This window comes from Vidua chalybeata, chromosome 2, assembly GCF_026979565.1.
Source record: "Vidua chalybeata isolate OUT-0048 chromosome 2, bVidCha1 merged haplotype, whole genome shotgun sequence".
NCBI lineage: Eukaryota > Metazoa > Chordata > Aves > Passeriformes > Viduidae > Vidua > Vidua chalybeata.
This window is the reverse complement of record NC_071531.1, coordinates 5,516,654-5,532,611: the sequence shown is the minus strand read 5'-3', so window position 1 is coordinate 5,532,611 and position 15,958 is coordinate 5,516,654. Positions and strand designations below refer to the sequence as shown.

At 46.4% G+C, this 15,958-nt stretch overlaps 2 long non-coding RNA genes across 2 annotated transcripts; one reads left to right on the top strand and one right to left on the bottom strand.

Annotated features, from left to right (window-relative positions):
* Positions 1-7,674: 7,674 nt before the first annotated feature.
* LOC128783975 (uncharacterized) lies at positions 7,675-14,401 on the bottom strand. Its single transcript, XR_008429314.1, has 4 exons — positions 14,023-14,401; positions 12,901-12,985; positions 8,274-8,445; positions 7,675-7,915 (listed from the first exon to the last, which is right to left on the bottom strand). It is a non-coding gene; the product is annotated as an uncharacterized LOC128783975 (long non-coding RNA).
* Positions 13,836-15,098, top strand: LOC128783976 (uncharacterized). The gene is made up of 2 exons (XR_008429315.1): positions 13,836-14,074; positions 14,842-15,098. It is a non-coding gene; the product is annotated as an uncharacterized LOC128783976 (long non-coding RNA).
* The last annotated feature ends 860 nt before the right edge of the window (positions 15,099-15,958 follow it).

Genomic DNA, 15,958 nt, shown 5'->3' with positions numbered 1-15,958 from the left:
CATCTCTATGTGTCAAAGGATGAGCCAGAGGGGGAGAAGGACTGGCCTGGCTGAGCAAAGAGCTTTGGCTGGAACTCAGAGAATAAAGAAGCATTTATGACTTTTGGAAGAAGGTGCAGGCAACTCAGGAGGACTACAAGAGTGTTGTGAGGTCATGCAGGGAGAAAATTAGAAAAGCAAAAGCCCAAATAAAACTTAATCTGTCTACTACTGGAAAAGACAATAACAGTTGTTATTGTCTCATATAGTTGTTTATGTATTGTCTTATATAGTTGTTTCTATAAATACATTATCAGCTAGAGGAGGTCTAAGGAGACTCTCTGTCCTTTCTTGGATTTGGGGGAAAATAATTAAAGCCTCCTTTGCCTCAGTCTTTAGTAGTAAAACCAGTTGTTTTCTGGGTACCCTGATTTGGAAGACAGGGAGAAGCATGAAGACCCATAATCCAAGGGGAAATCACCAGCTGCAAGATATACAGACATACACAAGTCTGTGCAGGATTCATCCAAGGGGCTGAGGGAGCTTTCCAAGCCACATCCCATAATTTACCAACAGTCCTGGTTAACTGAGGAAGTTACAGTTGCCTGGCAGTCAGTAAATGTGCTGCCCAGCAAAAAGAAGGACCAGAAGGAGGATCCTGGCAACTACAGGTCTGTCAGCCTGACCTTGGTGCTGTGAAGGTCATGAGGCAAATCATCCCAAGTGCCATCATGTGGCACATGCAGGACAACCAGGGGATCAGGTCCAGCTGGCATGGGTTTGGGAAGGGCACGTCCTGCTTGACAAACCTGATCTTCTGTGACCAGGTGACCTGCTTAGCAGGTGAGGGAAAGGCTGTGGACGTTGTTTGTACTGGACTTCAGTAAAGACTTTGATGTCATTTCCCACAGCATTCTCTAGGAGAAACTGGCTGCTTATGGCTTGGGAAGGTGCACTCTTTGCTGGGCTCAAACCTGGCTGGATGGCCAGGTCCAGGGGTGGTGGAGAACAGAATTACATCCAGCTGGTGACCAGGCACCACCAGGGTTCCCCAGGACGCAGTACCGGGGCCAGTTCTGTTCCATGTCTTTATTGTCTGGATGAGGCAATTGAGGCACCTTCAGTCAGTCTGCAGATGACTCTAAACTGGGCAGGAGTGCTCTGCAATGCAGGAGGGACACTGAGGGGCTGGAGCATGTCCAGAGGAGGGCAGTGGAGCTGGGGAAGGGTCTGGAGCACAAGTCTGACCAGGAAGTGCTGAAGGAGCTGGTGGTGTTTAGTCTGGAAAAAAGCAGGCTCAGGTGGGACCTCCTCACTCTCCACAACTCCCTTACAGGAGGTTGTGGCCAGGTGAGGGTCACTCTCTTCTCCCAAATAACTAGTGACAGGAGGGGAAGAAATTATCCCAAGTTGTGCCAGGGGAAGTTTAGGTTGGATATTAGGAAAATTTTCTTGATGGCCAAGTATTGGAACAGGCTGCCCAGGGAAGTGGTGGAGTCACCATCCCTGGAGGTGTTTTAAGGATGTGTAGATGTGGTGCTTGGGGACATGGGTTAGTGGTGGCCTTGGCAATGCTGGGTTAATGGTTGGACCTGATGATGTTGGAGGTCTTTTCCAACCTACACTGTCCTATGATTCCATTATTTGGGTCTCACTATTATTTCCTTCTTTCTATCCCAAATCTCTGTCCTCCAGAGCCCAGCCATTTCTGTAGAGGACCCATCCTTCAGGGCAATATTTTATGCCTTTCTTGATGTCTTTTATTTATCCATTAATGTAAACTCTGTCTGTGACAGGCTTTTAGCATGACTGTTTCTGTGATAAGCTGTTTACTTCTTTTTTCCTTTGTGTTTTGCCTGTAACAAAAAAGATTTACCATTGGGAAGCCTTTCCTTGCCTGTTTTTTATCCCAGATTTTCTGCCTCTTGTCATCTTTTTTTTTTCTTTTTTTTTTTTTTTTTCTTTTTTTTTTTTTTTTTTTCTTTTTTTTTTTTTTTTATTTCTCCTAGACTCACCTCTTTGTATGTTTGCCACTGCATTGGTCTCCTCAGCCAAGCTGACATTTTTCTGTGCAAAAGTGATTATTTCCCAAACCAGGTTAGGTAGATCAGGAAAGAAAGCACAGTAAGCAGAATTTAGACCAGCAGAAGAACACAGCTTTATTTTATTCAGGGAGAACATTAAGATAAATCTTCCAAATCACCCCCCTCTAAATATAAGCTGAGTCTTCTGACATAAATCAGCCAATTTAGCTGCTGCTAAAGGCTTTGTAGTGTAGGCAAGTGCTCCTAAGTGGAGCTGGCTGAAGTGCTGGTGGTTTGACTCTGTTGCTGCACATCAGGTTGATAAGGTCACTGCTCCCCTCGTGCAGCTTTTCTGCAGGTTCATGCAGATCCCCAAGGGAGAGATGCTCTGCAGTGAACCTTTCTGCATTTGTTGTTCTCACATCCTGGGTGTCTTCTGGCAGCGCTCATCGTATGCATCATTGCTCAATTCAAGGCTCTTGTGTTCTCAAGTCTCTTTACAGGCAGGGTGGGATGTGGCTGGTGGAGCTTGGGGTTGTCTGGGCTTGAGTGGAGTGAATCATCCTCACAGAGTAATCTCCCTCTGCCACTGATGCTGAACTGCTGCAAGCTGTTCCTACTCAGCAAAGCACATAAGCCAATTTCTGGCTCCATTTCCATTCAGCAGAACATTTAACTGTGAAGTTAATACTAGACTCATGCTCAAATCCCTTCACTTATTAATGGGTTTAGGTGAATGTCCACTCTGCATCACTGAATGAGGCAGGGATTAATTGCAAAGAGAGAGGAGCTCTGCAGAGCTGGGTTCAGGCAGAAAACTGGTGCACTCCCACCTAAGGCTTCTCTCCCCACCAGCTGTGCATCCAACAGTTTATTCCCAGGGTAAAGTGTTGATACTTTAATCTTGCTCATCAAGGGGTATTTTTATGGTGTTGGATCTGGTCCTGGCTCAGGACCTTGGTGAGCCTCTCAGCTCTGCTGGTGTGGGAAGGGTGATGGCAGCTGGGTGTGGCATTCAGAGGCCATCTCTCTACACACCTGACTCTTCTCATCTCCAGCTTCAGACAGCAGAGGTAGAGGATGCACACAAAGCACAGTGGGCTGACATGACAGCTTTCCCATAGCAGATGTCACACAAGCTCACAAAGGGTAGAAATTGAAATACTCACTTGCTGCAGTGTGTTTGCAGAGGGGAGGAGGTGACAGCTCCCTTTATACACTGCACAGGTACAGACTGGGCAGGGCACCTGCTGCTCTCTGTGAAGGGGATCTTCCTTTCTGTAAAGGAGATTCCTCCCTCACTGTTTACTCATTGTAGAAAATGGTGAATTGAAGATGTTTTAGAAGCATGTTGTCTTCACAAAGTCCTATAATTTAGACATATCTCTTCCTCTGTTGCAGGAGATGACATAATATTTATGAAAGCCCTGGCACATGTTGTCCAGATGTTGTGGATGCCCCATCCCTGGAAGTGTTCAAGGCCAATTTGAATGGGCTCTGAGCAACCTGGTCTAGTGGAAGATGTCCCTGCCCACGGCAAGGGGCCTGCAGCTGGGTGATCTTTAAGGTTCTTTCCAAGCCAAACCATTCTATGATTCTTTAATTCTGTGGTTGATGCTGTCAGTCCCTGAGTGCTGACAAAGACCACAACTCTGTGGGCACAGATCAAGCTCTCAGTCTTTGTACCCCACTTTTCCCACCTTTATAAAGGGAATAATAACAGTTGTTAACCTCACAGCAGTGTGGTATTGGCTGTGTTTAAACAGAAAGTTTAAAGTTCCACACTTGGTGGAACGCCATTTAATTGCTCCTGGATTTAAATTTGGGTTTTCCAGTGTTCCCATTCTATCCATTAGACTGGACACTCTCTGACATGCAGAGGCAGTAGGGGACTGATCTGTGACTTCCAGGTAACAAGGGACAAGGTGAAAGGGGATGGCCTCAAGTTGCACCATTGGATATGAGGAAAAATTTCTTTACTGTGGAAGGGTGGCCAGACATTGGAACAGACTGTGCAGGGAAGTGGTGGAATCACTATCCCTGGAAGTGTTAAAACATGTGGTGCTTAGGGATTTAGTAGTGGACTTGCCAGCACTGGGTTGATGGTTGGATATGATGATTTTCAAGGTCTTTTTCAACCTTAATGATTCTCTGATTCCAAGGGTGCAAATCAGAAGCCTTTCCTTGAACTGAGTGGAGTTGTGCATTGCCAGGCTGTGGTAAGGAGAGGATGTTTATCGCAGACTGTTTTGATTTGTAGAGTGAAAACACAGAGCTTAGTCATCAAAAACAGGGGTTAGTCATCAAAAACAGTTTACCTTCCTCTCAAAATATGAAAAGGCTTAAAAGTTTGGTGAGGTTTACAGGGCATTAAACAAACACTGCTATTACAATTGCCGGTGTTAATTCTCATCAGGTAGCCTTCCTTCCCCATTCTAGGGAGACTCAGAGCTCCTTGTCAGCTGCCAAATGCTGTGACCCCAGTGCCCATAAAAGGTTTCTGCTGTAACTGTCTTGTTATCAGCCCATCAATGTCCTGACACTTCCTAGTGATTAATCCTGTGTTGAAATGAAATTAAGTTTCCATATATTTGGCCAGTGACCCCAGGACTTCCTATTTGGGGAATACAAAGAATAAAGCATCTGTAGCCTACAGGAAGCCAGAGTCTCTGATTTCCTGCAGAGGCAGAACAAGAACAAATAGGGAACACATTTTTCACCGCGGCAGTCGAAAGTGCACGTAAGAGTACTGTTGGCCCCCATGATGAAAACAATTGGAAGGGGGAACATCCCTGGTCCCGAAATTATTTGTGGGTGTTTTGTTACGTACACAATATGCCATTAGAAAATAGATGCAACTCAAGTTAATGTTTTTTCCAGGTGACTATTAAGGTTTCCTTTGGCATAGGTCTTTTGGTTTCCATCAGCGAGATTGTGTTTGTCAGGCAAGTGAGTTTTACTTTGCCTTTTGCTGCACTAGGCTCTCTAAATCCATTTGAGATTAGGAAAATGCAGGGATTTTTTTTTTTTACAGCTTTGTTTAAATGAGCCAGGCCAGATTCAGGCTGATGTAAATGCCAGTGAAAGGGGGCATGAGGAGGTGATAAGGCAGCAAATCCTCCTTGCAGACTAACTCTGACTTGTGATGAAAGGTATGTGGGGAAGTAGAGGCACCAGCCTGCCTGCTGAGGATCCCTGAGGGAGAGCCATTGCTGCCTCTACAATCCAATTCAGCTACTCTGTATTCACAGACACTGTACAGGAAACACTTCTGAATGCTTCCAAATTGCTGGTTGTGTCTTGCACTAATGGGCATCATCAGCTTGGAATTAACCTCTCTGAATAATGCTTCTACCTGGATACACGTAATGGCACATGTGCATCTGCACATACAGATGTGTGTGTGTATGTACAGACAGAGAAAAAGCTGTTCTGTTTACCCATCACCTTGTTGAGGTTGTCTTGGTTGATGGAGTGTTTCACCCAGCTCTGTCAGATGGGTCTCACTCCACTTTCCCAGGTTTGGTTGTTACTGGTTCTTGTAAAAAGAAATTGATTTGTTTCTGTCCTGCAAGGGTACCATATTACCACAACCACTGTGTTTGAGAATACCTTACAGTTTCTTATAGTTTTCCATCAGTAAACCTCTTGTCATGCTTTGTAACCCAGCCTGGAGTGAAAGAGGAGACCCAGGCAGAAGCTGCAGGATGTTGGGCTTGGTCTGACTGGTGGCTGGTTAACACAGCTGTCCTCCAGCAGGCAGAAAAGGGATTCCCTCGGAAGTTGCTTGTTTTGGCATTTTTAATAAATTGCTGCCTAGAGGGAAAATGCAAAATGTTGCTCTCCTTGAAGCCGTGGAGGACTGGCTTTGAAGTTTTGGACCTGAGAGAAAACTCAAAGTCTAACCATAGTATTTGTCTGAAAGAGCATCTTTAACATTGTGTTTGATGGAGTGGGTGTTCCTGTTGCCCTGAAAGTACCAAGTGCCTGAGGAACACAGGATGTGGCTCACAGGTCCTTACTGTGTGACACTGGGATGATCATGTTATATTAAACAAGTCCCAGGGGAGCTACAGAGAACTGTGAGTGAAGTAAGGACAAATTTACACCACAAAATGCTTCTCACCACTGGAATGCCAGAAGCAGTGGGAATCAAAGCTGGTCTGCAGCATTGACTGGATTCAGTCTAGACACATTGAGTTGGGAAATGCCTGGAGTTAATCAGCTCTTTTTCTTAATCCAGGCTCTTGTCATATGGCCTTTGTTTACCCTACAGTTTGGTAGAAGGCTCAAGGAGTACCTGTTTGTGCTGAAATCTGCAGGGATGTGGGAACACAGTGGGGAGCATGGGCATTCACAGAGAGACTGGATCCACAAGTCTCCCACACTGAAATCCTGTGTCTGCAGCGAGCTGGGCTGCACTACTTTTTCATTTTGTTCTCTACCCTGACTTCTGCAAGGCACCGTGTGTCCCTGTCTATGCCAGCAGGCTGGTTAAGTCTCTTCTAATTATTCTAGAATGAATATTGAACAGACAATTCTAGGCAGTGCTGCCAGCTCTAGTGACTTTGTCAGTTTTGCAATATTTGCTTTTTGTTCTCATGGCTTTTGCTCCTAGATTCATGCAATGAAATTCCACTTTCCACTAGCAAACAAGAGGAGGGGAAAGAAAAGCACTCCAGGTGTCCAGTCTACCTGGCAGGGAAGGAAAGTCAGGACCAGTGACACAGGAACTCCCAGGCTGTCAGAACTGGGCTCATCAGCCCCATGAGGGCTCCATCACTCCACCATGGATATTGCAAATAATTCCTGCTCAATAAATCAGACTAACAAACTGCTCCTCCTCTCTCTCACTGCTGCACATCACCATCCACATTATCTCATCACTCTCTTTTCTTACAATTTTCTTTCCTGCTGAGAGCTGCTTGTGGTTTTCTGCTCTTCCAAGGAAAAAGCTTGCAGGGAGAGTGCTGCCTTCCCCACACAGAGGTGCAAGAGCCAGATGCAGCAGGGCCCTGACTGAGCCTGGGGAGAGCAGCCAAGGCGCAGCTCTGACCTCCTTGGCAGATCTGGCCTGAAGAGAGCCCAGTGGAGAGACCAGGGATACCAGATCCATGCAGGATCTTTCCTCAGCAAACGTGGGGTGCTGCCTGAGGGATGGACAGGTCCCCCCAGGGGTGCCCTGGTGCCGTGGGTGGGATCCACTGCTGGTGCCTCATCCTGCATGGGAGCCACACTCCTCTGCTGTTTCTAGCAATGGACACCCCTTCCCCATCAGTCAGGGCTAAGCCCCTCAGCCACCCCTTTCAACACAGATTTCCTGTACTGCACTCTCAAATGCCATGTCCTGTATGAGAGGCACATGGGACACAGCTTTTCTTGTGCTCTTTTGCCATCTGGCCATTGCCTGCAGCACAGGCTCTCTCTGCACATGTGACTCAGCAGCCCAGATGTCCCAGATGTTTACAAACTCTTCCAGCACCCTCCCCTACCCTAAGCCTGGTGCACTTTCTTCCACAGCCCCCAGGCTGATAAGGCTAATCCTTATCACAGCAACACTTCAGTTTTAGTCAATAGGAACACTAGCTCTCATGGGGGCACCTTGATCTAAAGATTTAAATCAAGATGTTTCTTTAAGGAAAAAGTAGTTGTATTGCAAAGGTTGCTGTATACAAACTCAGATTATCTTGTTCAGAGTGTTTATTCTTGCTTTTATTCTTCTCCTTCCTGTTAAAACCCACCATTGTCAGTGAGTTATAGACATGATGCACATCTGGAGATGGAGAAGTCATTTTCCTGCTGCTTCTGTTGGTCAAACCCTGTTCCTTCTGTGAGCACATCAGGTATAAGCATCCCTTTCCCTTTCTCTCTCACCAGCACCAAGCTCTCCTGGCTGTGGCTCCCAGCTTCACCTGATGAAACACAGAAATCTGAGCTCTCCTGCTTCTCTTCTACACAGGGGCAACCCCATGGAAGTCATCAGCACTGGTATCTAATGTGCAGCACAGATGGAAAATGCTGCAATTTCTTTTTCAGTGGTGCAACTCTCCTGATGTAATCATTACCCAAGGATTTCATCAAAATCACTGTTGTGTGCAAAGGTGTCAGTAAACACAGAATCTCCCTGATATGTCAGAGGTGATAACGTTTTCCTGATACAGCACATAAATTGCCAAATAAGTGTTCTCCTCATTTGCATCATTTTACCCCAGCACAACTCCACTAATTTGACAGTTGCAGGAGTTGTGGATCTCCCAGGAGGAAGCTCACCTTTGCAGTTCTTGAAATTGATGATCTCTGGGTTTCCAGCCACTGAGCTGTGATTGCTCAGCAGAAATGAGCTCTACACAGAGCTGATGGAGCTGACAGCAGCAGGGTCATTAACAGGCAGTGAGCAATCAGATCTTGTTTGCATCATTTCAGAGGCCACTTAGAGTTGGAACTGCACAAATGAAAGACAAGAGCCTTTGAGGAAAGAGTGGGTTAAGCTTTCTATCATCAGGCAGTCACTAGCCTGAGTAGTAGTAGAAATTTTGGGTTCTCTCTGATCCATCCTCTGCCCAGTGGCAGAGAGATCAGCTCAGAGGAAGGTCTGACCTTGTTCTCTTATCCTTCCCCTCTTGCAACACCATGCAAGAGACATTTCTGCTTTGCCTTTTCACTGTGTGACCGAATCACTTGTACTCATTTTCACACCCCTTGGGTCTGAGAAGAAGTTGGAGTTTTCTGCTTGCAGTTAGAAATCTGTAGATCACTTTAAAGCTTTTATCCTAGAAAAATGCTCTCTAGGAGCCAAAAAGGTTGCTGGCTCTTGTGTGAGGTTGCTTGTAGTTTATATGATGCCTGATGCAAATAGAAAAACTGATGTTCAAATAGGAAAACTTTTGGTCTGCACTGCAGGTTTGGCTGATAGGAAGCCCTTCTGTGCTTCAAGGCTTTCCTAAGATGTCAAACATTTTGAGTTAATTAGGGTTAGGAGCCATTTCACTGTTTGAATTTGTGACAGCAGAGAGTTAAATAAAGCTTTGCTTACAAAGTCTCTCGCTTGGAAACACACACAAAGCTGTTCAGCCTTAATTCCTGAGTTTGCTTTACGGTTTTTGGGTAAACATTGTCTCTTCTCTCAGCCTCTGTGAAGGAGCTCTTGCAGGTCTTTATTTGCCTTCCTTTCACAGCAGAGTTTGCCTAGGCTTGGTGAGGATTGTGCTAACTTTGCCACCAGGTCTGCAAGAAGACAAAACACTTTCTAGTTGTGCAGCAGCCCTTTGATATGATTGCTAACAGAGAGCTGGGGTTTGAATACAATAGCAGCACTGAGATGATGAGTTAAGAGTTTACAGATGACTTCTGACAAGGCATTCAGAGCATTAAGGGAGGCTCACTGCTTAGAAGTTGAAAAAAGCATTCAGGATTGTCACCTGAGCAAGGTGGTGGTGCCTTGGTTAGGTTTATTCTTGACATTTTCATTAGCCCTGTAAGAATTTTGCAGAAAATATCTGCAATATTTAGGATTTTGTAGAACATTCTTCTTTGGTTTTATTTTAATCATCACTTAATAAGATGTTATGGTCTTGTTTATGCTGGAAAATTTACAATAAACTGTTTTGATATCAGAAAACCAAAGAGGACAGCTTCATGCAGACTCTACGATCCAACATTAGACTCTTTTATCAATTTCACTTAGGCCTCTTGGCAATAGCTCACATTTAAAGTTAAATATAAAAGGTCATTTTTATACTGTGCTAGGAGTATTTCCATGGGGAAGAGATGATGGTGTAATTGCACCATATATGTTATAAGTAACTTCTAACACTTTGATAAGTAGACAAGGTCTTTGAGATTGCATGAGGGAGTGATTCCAGACCTAAATCTTGGCCCAAAGACAGGCTTGAGGCTTCTTCCCACACATCAGGGCTCAGGCCCTCAGCTGGGGTAAGCTGATGCCTCTCTATTGATTTCTGAAAAGCTAAACTAATTTCCAGCAGAGGAGAATCTGCTCCAGATTTCCCAGCTGCCCTATCAAAAATCTTCTCAGAGCACTGACTGGGGAAAGAAAAAAGGCCTCAGCCTGATTTGAAAGAACATAATAGACCTTTAATTTAATTGACTTAATTTTATTGGCAGCCATTGAATGGTGAAATGAAAACAGATGATCTAGATGAACAAGAAAAGGTTAGATAGGAGTAACCCATTAGTAAATATCAAGGCATCATCCTATTGTCCTCATTTAATAAAGGAACGAGTCAGTAAGTATAATCATAAACATTTTTACATTTTAGTGAAGATTTATTTGACATCATTACTAGCAGAGAGATGGATTCTTGGAACAGCAAAAGATGAAACAGTCTAACAGATAAGAAGTTAGCTCCTTTAGCTGGCAGAGAGTGGCACAGCTCTACATCTTGACCTATTTAATTCTACCTTTTTAGCAGCTGAGCTATTACTTTGGACAGCTGTGGGATATGTGACATTTTTAAAAAGTTTTCTTTGACAAATCTTCCATGCTTACATCTTCTCTTGCCCATTTGGCATTGCCCTTGTGGGCTCCTCAGAGCCAGCAGGTCTGGACAGTGAAGCTGGACACAGGGCTCTGTGGAATGGGCCAGCAAAGCAGATTTCCCACAGCCCCCCAAGCCCAGCAGAGCAGGGAAGGGGTGGGCTGCTCTGGAAACCTGCACAGCACAGCTGAGACCTCTGAAGCAGCTTCTCCCCATGCCTGCTCCCCATCCCAGCAATCCTATCCTGCATTCTGTGCAGCCAGGCTTTCAGCTGTCTAGGCTGTCTGGAAGTCCATTCAAACAGGATTTAACAGCCACACTAAAACCTCATCCAAGGACAGGAGTACCCTGAGGGGTAGAACAAGTATGATATGATGTGAAAGAGAGAAAATTCCAATTAGATGCAGGGAAACCAGACATGACTCCTCACTGTGTTCCTTATAATTCACTAGTGGTGGGTGCCCCTTGTGTGGGAGTTTTAACAGAACATTGTCCAGACCAACTTTGAAGAAACTTTTTTTTGCATTACTATCTGCAAATAAATAATTAAACAAACCCTATATATATATATATATATATATATATGTATGAAAAGCTCAGTTTTTTCTTCATTTTAGATGGAATTGGTTGGAAATATAATACTCTAGGAGTGAAGACTTCTTGCAAAGATGGGACTGGGTTGCGCAACCTGGAGCTCCCACTGAGGATCACCAGCCTCACTTTCCCTCTCTGGCAGCTGCCTGGGGGCTGCCCCACTCCCCTTGCTTGTAGAAGCAGCCAAATTCTCTAGAAGCACCCTGGGCACTCAGGCAATCTCCAAAACCTTGCACCACCCCCCCTTGCATTGGTTGCCTCAGTCCTACCCCAGAGGGATGATGGATGTTGCTCTTGTCCCTGTGCCATAGGGAATGCCTAGGCTGTGCCTGTTTCTGCCTTGATTTCCTTCTGCTCCCTTTCTCCAGCTCCACTGAAGTGGCCAAACCTGGCTCTGTGCTGCATCCTCAGGCAAACCTGAGGGTAAAAAGGCAGAGCCACCAACAGTAAAGAACATGGCAGCCCAGTGACACGGTACAGGCTGGGATGGCACTCCATGGAGCTGATCACACAGCAGAAACTTGGTTTTGCAGCGCTCCTGTCCTTTCTCCCAGTATCTTTCCCTTGGGTCTGATAAGCAGAGCCCCATGAGGCTTCACTGTATGCTGGCTTACAGAGCTCACAAAAATCAGTGTTCATCCTTTGGATATGAAGGGCTCTGGTTTTGGGGAGGGACACTGGCAGCTTCTCTTGTCCCAGAGCAGTGGTGAGTTACAGGCATATCCTCTCCTCCTGGGGGGAAAGACTGCTGTGGGCAGAGTCTCTAATACTGCATTCCCACAGGGCATAGCCCAAAGCACTGCAGGATAGATATGCTGCTCTGAGACCAGGTGTCAGAACAAGCCAGTTTCACCTGGAAATCCAAACACTTTCTCTAGACATAACCCCAGATCCAGCCCCTTCCCCTAAAGAAAACCCCAAATACAACCAGCCCCATTCTAAATATTTTCAGTTTTGGCATTTTTCAACAACAACAACAAAAAAGAGGTGAAAAAATTAGGCTCTTCCTGGGAAACCAATTCTTGGTGAAATTTTTCAGTCTGGTCCAGAACAGAACATCTTGCAGGGGATCTCCCTGTTTGAATTCCAGCACCAGCACCAGGCTGTGACTCAGAATCAGGACAGCTTTGCTTGGCTCCCAGGGTTCTTGAAATCTGTCTCAGCACCACAGACTGTGCCTGGTGTGGGGTGGGCTCCACAGAGGGAGGGCTGTTCCCTGCACTGCACCCTGCTACAGAGGAAAAGCAGCTTGTATCTTAACACATTTTGCCTGGCAAGCATTTCAAAGGCTTCTCCTCTGAATCAGGGCTGCAGGCACTGCCTACATTTCCTCTTCACAGGACCTGGCAGGTTGAACTATGCAAAATTCCTTAATCCTGTTTATGTGCTGTCTCCTTCTGAAGAGGCACAATGCTCCTGTGGCCTCTCTCTGTACCTCAGCTTTCCTCTGCTCTGTTACCAGAGTAACATTTGCCCGTTTGAAGGCCAAACACAGGCAGGATGAGAGCAAAGCAACCAACAGCCCCTCGGCGCACCAGAATTTGGGATTTCACTGTGCTGTAAGGCAGGCCAAGTGCAAAGGTACTGTGCCCATTTAGCCTTTTCTGGATTAATGAAGTCCACAGTGTCCACAGCAGATTCTGAGCACATAAAAATTATCCATTCTGAGCTACAAGCTCAAAACAATGACCTTAAGGGAGGAGCAGTGGAGGTCACACTCCTCCTGGCCTGCTTCTCCTGCCCTGCAGGCTTGATGGGGCAGGAGGGGAGTGGATTGAGGACACAGGCAGGGGAGCCAGGGTTACCTGTCTTCTGGGCCAAAATCTTGATCTCAGTGCTCTGAGCCGCTTGATGCAGGGATGCTGTTCTCTGCAGCTGAACTTTGTATCCCTGAGGGCAAGGAGAAAATAAATCAGCTCTGTCCTTAACCTTTGCACAGGGAAAATCACTTCTCTGCTTGCTGGGGAGGAGCAGTGTCTGGTCCTCAGGGGTTCTGCTGGACTGGGTGTCCGTGGGGGATAGAGAGTGACCTGGGGAGCTGAGCATGGCCTGAGGTGGGGATGGTGACACTGGGTCTGGTTGCAAAGGTAGGAAGTGAGGCACTGCTGGAGTGGAGGCAGAGGAAATGCTGAGGCAAGGTGTAAGACCCCAATCAACCACCTTGATGAGCCTTTTAAAAGGGCTTAACAGTGGTTCAGGTACTCTGAGTTGGATGCACAGGAGAAATACCAGTGAGATATTCTTAAGGGGTCAAAGCAACACTAAAGACTTTACCGAAAAAATTCAGAAAATCAGCAAAAGTTTGGCAAAAGCACAAGTACAACATTCAATCAACATAGAGCACTTCTCACAGCATTAACTTGGCCCATCAAACTTAGCAAACTTTAAGCCCATTTGATGTTAAATTACTCAAAATATTCCAGGCAGAGGGAATTAGAAGAAGAAGGAGAAAGAGAGAGAGAGAAAAGATATGGAAAAGCACACATATAGCTACCACCTCCTGGGTTCCAGCGATGGTAGAGGAGAGGTAGGGTCTGGATAAACATGATGGCCTGTGCTCAGCCTTAAACACCCCTTGGCCCTCCTGAGCCCTTCTCCCAGGTGGGACTTGTGGTCACTTGGCCACTCAGGAGCTGGGTCAGGGGCTGCAGGGCTGGGTGTGGAGCACTGCCTCTGCTGTGCCCGTGACTGGCACGGCTGCAGGGCTGGGATGGAAGCTCCAGAGGGGTGGGGTGTGAGGGTCAGGGCACTGCCCCACCAGGGCAAGGCCCCAGCTGCCCTACCCCACACACCTGCATCCCAAAACGTCTCCTGGCATCAATCTTTCCAGTGTCTGACACAAGGGCAGCATGAAGGAGGAGGAGGAGAGAGGAGGGTCTCCCTTTTGGGCATGGCCCAAGCCCTGTGGCACAGGGGGCAATGCTCACCTCCTTGGCTGGGCCCGGAGTGACGAACGTGCGCCGACTGCTGTGGGTGAAGGTGTGTGAAAGCCCTCGGCGTGCTCGTGCCTCACCCCTCTCCCCTCCTGGTGTGTGCAGGTATCCCTCACTCCACCAGGTCCGTGATGGGGCTCCAGTGATGAACCTGAAGGTCTGGATCCTGCTGCTGAGTGGCTCAGGGGCCGGCACACGGCTGCAGAGCGGTCCCAGAGCGGGTCTGGTGGCACACGCGTGTCCAGCCAGCGTTGGTGCCGAAATCTTGGCTTTGCAAAGTTTGCGTGTGGGTATTGACCGAGCCAGGATCCTGCCTGGATATGATTCACCTTCCTTCCCCCTCAAGGGAGGTACATTTGGGGACCTATGGCCAGGCTGGCAGCAGCTCTGTGAAACACTGACTGTCTCTTGTGGGGCTGAGGAGGGAGGTCACCTCAAGCTCATTTCTAGAGTCAGCCTCTTTCTGTTATTTATGACACAATTTTGCGTTACGAGGGTTGCTCGTGAGCCTGTTCTCTAGGATGGCAAACTGAAGGACCATATGTCATGGTTTGGACTGCCAACACATCAACATTGCAATCATTTGCAGACTGTTTTCTATTTCTTTGATTCGGGAATGTGTGTAATTAGCTCCTCAGAACAGCCGGGTAGAGGAAACGCGGTCTGTTATTTAGGCAGAATTAACATCCTTGTTCTCTGCATTGTGATCCTTAGTTTCCTAGTGCTGCTGCCAGAGCAGTGGAGAGATCAGTGCTGAGACATGTGTTCTTTGAGCCTGCCTTCATTGCAAAACTATTTCTGTTCCTTTTCTAGGCTATCCCATTGACCTACAACTGGCACAAGACGTGCTGATGCTGTAATTAGTAAATACCCTCTGCAAGTGACAGCAAAAGATTTATAGCCACCGTTGGAGGCTTCACTTTCAGCAAAAGGAGAAGCACCAAAGTGTTTGTTGCTGTTTACTGCATTTTTATGCAGATTCCCAGCAGGGTCCAGCCAGCATTTTGTGCTGCAGGCCTGGTAAATAAATCTTTACTGACCTGTTGTGGCAGAAGCCACGTATGAATGTGCTGGTGGGGCAAGAGTTATGTTATTTTAATAGGTTAACAAACCCATACAGGCTTCTGCACTGTTAGCATTTGGCCTCCTACCAGGAGTATGATCATTCTGCTACACTTTCCATTCCTATCCCGGTGGTTTATGTGGGTTGGTTTTCAGCAGTGCCTGTGTACAGCCAAAAAGTAGGAGAGCAGCCATGCCAAATGGCCTCCCAGTCACTTGTGCTTTGGAGGCAGGAGAGGGCTCTGTCCCCAGGGAGAAAGGGAAGGAGTGAGAAGGAAGGATATCAAAGAATTTTCATTCCCATATTTGCCCTGGCATTGAAACCTGTGGTGCACGTGCAAGGAAAAGGGAGTTTGTTTTTTGCCATTTCAAGTAGAATGTCTTCCAAAGAATTACCAGCTCTGTATTGTGTCTAGTGGTTAATTGGCCTCAATCAGGAGAGCTTGGCCAGAGCTGTTTCTGGTGCTTGGACACCTCTCTTGCCCTTTTTTTTCCTCACCCCTTCAGAGGCTTGTGCACCCATGGATTCTCTGTTGCTTAGAAAATGGTGAGGTTGTATTGGTCTCTCAAAGAGGAAAAATTCTCTTCTTTGCCTGGCCTGACAAACTCTTATGGGGATGATATCTTTGATTTTGTTGCCTCAATAAATTCAGTCAAAATTGGCCAATAAGTTCAAAAGTTATTAAAGTCAGTGGGAGGGGTGAAAAGTTCTTTGTTTCCATAGGAAAACATGCAGAAGGGGACAATGTGTGCATCACAGAGGAAAATGGAAATTACTATTTGCAGCCTTAGCATGCTGTAACTTATCTCCCCTTCCATCTTCTCTTCCACATGTAATACAAATGTTTTAACTGATCATTTTATTTTC